This window comes from Juglans regia, unplaced genomic scaffold, assembly GCF_001411555.2.
Source record: "Juglans regia cultivar Chandler unplaced genomic scaffold, Walnut 2.0 Scaffold_650, whole genome shotgun sequence".
Taxonomy (NCBI): domain Eukaryota; kingdom Viridiplantae; phylum Streptophyta; class Magnoliopsida; order Fagales; family Juglandaceae; genus Juglans; species Juglans regia.
The window spans coordinates 101,770-103,685 of NW_023361359.1; the positions used below are offsets into that span (position 1 = coordinate 101,770).

General features: G+C 38.4%; 1 non-coding gene across 1 annotated transcript; it reads left to right on the top strand.

Moving 5' to 3' along the window:
- The first annotated feature begins 1,071 nt into the window (after positions 1 to 1,071).
- On the top strand, positions 1,072 to 1,178 carry LOC118346067. The gene has a single exon (XR_004799464.1). It is a non-coding gene; the product is annotated as a small nucleolar RNA R71 (small nucleolar RNA).
- The last annotated feature ends 738 nt before the right edge of the window (positions 1,179 to 1,916 follow it).

The following is a 1,916-nucleotide window of genomic DNA, read 5'->3' on the forward strand; positions in this document are numbered from 1 at the left end:
AAAACTTCAATCAGAAGAATATTAATATGCAGTTGCTTAAATATACTCAAAAATTTAGAGAAGTAATTATCAATCTTATTTTTCTTTAATCTTTATGAAAAATGAATTGGTGGATCATAAATTGAAGGAGAATAAGTTTCAAAAGTAGACTCCCTGGATTTCTTGGATTTTGTAGCCCCTTTATTCTCTCTAGTCTTCTTAGCTTGTTGGTTGGTTACCTCTCGATCGGTCTTTTTCACCTCATATTCGGTTTCCTTTTTCTCGGACTCCACATTTTCGATAGCTTCTTCATCTAGCTCGGTATTTACCGATTGTGTCTGGTCAAATGTATGCCCACTTCTCAACATTATGGTTTTGATATGTTCCTTCGGATGGGTCACGGTGTTGCTTGGTAAGGTCCCCGCTGTCCTCTCGATAAGCATGTTTGAGAGCTGACCAATTTGTGCCTTAAGATTGTAGATTGAAGCCGAGTTGTTTTGGATCACCATATTAGCCTTTTGCATTGCCATATCAGTCTTTTGCATGTAATGCATAAACATATCCTCAAGTGTTGGCTTCTTGTCTTGCTGTGGAAACTGTTGAGGTGGTTTAGTCGGCACTTGGTTATTGCTCCATGAAAAATTAGGGTGATTTCTCCATTTGGGGTTGAACGTGTTTGAATAAGGATTATTTTAACGTTGGAAATTGGACATGTAATGGGCTTGTTCATGACTTGGTTGGACAAAAAGATTCCCCACTTGGCAATCTACACTTGAATGATTTATTGCGCAATGATCACAAAAACATTAGTTTGAATGGCATTAACATTCATTTTTACCTATTTGTTTGGATAGATTTGCCAACTGAGCAGCAATTGCGGACACAGAGTCAAACTCAACGGTGCTGGCCACCATCTTTGGCATTCCTCTCTTTGCGGCCCACTGATAGTTGTTAGACGCCAACTCTTCCAGAAGTTCATATGCGGCTTTAGGGGTCTTACTCATTAATTCTCCTCCTACGGCTGTATTAACCATAGATCGATTTGTGGATCCCAAACCATTGTAAAACATCTGTACTTGAAACTAGGCTGGGAGGTCATGATGTGGACACTTGCACAATACATCCTTGTATCTCTCTCATGCCTCATATAATGATTCACCCTGAAATCAGGTGAAGGAAGTAATATCATTCCTTAACTTCGTTGTCTTGGTTGGAGGGAAATATTTCACTAAAACTTTTTGTGCCAACTGTTCCCAGGTGGTGATGATGCCAGGCGGTAAAGAATTCAGCCAACCTTTTGCTTTTTCCCTAAGTGAAAAAGGAAAAGTCTCAATCAGATTGCATCATCTGTCACTAGGTTGTGTTTAAAAGTATCACAAATTTTTAGAAAATTTGTAATATGGACATTAGGATCCAATTGTGACAGCTCCTAAACTGGAAGGTTTGTTGGATCATTTGAATGATGGTCTGCTTGATCTCGAAGTTATTGGCTTGTATAGCTGGTCGCCTTATACTGGACGTCGCCCCATTGACCGAGGGCATCGCATAGTCTCTTAACGCCTTGTGCTCTTGGTCGGCCATATTAACCTTGGAGGCGGCGATCTCTTTCTTTTTCTCTTTATTGATATGACGAAAGGTTCTTTCAATCTCGGGATCGAACAGAGTATGCTCTGATGATTTAGATCGGCGCATGCACTTCTAATTCCTAAAAAGAAAAAGATCAAACCGAGATCAAATTAATTTTTTTTAAATAAATAAAATAAAATAAAATCCATAGTAGTAAAAATCTAGCTGGTATCAATATCAATAACAAATAACTATTCCCCAGCAACGGTGCCAAAAACTTGCTCGCATAAAAATATATCTGCAAGTGCACATAATCGTAACAAGTAGTAAAATATTTTAAAGAAAATGGATATAGAACCCACAGGGAATAA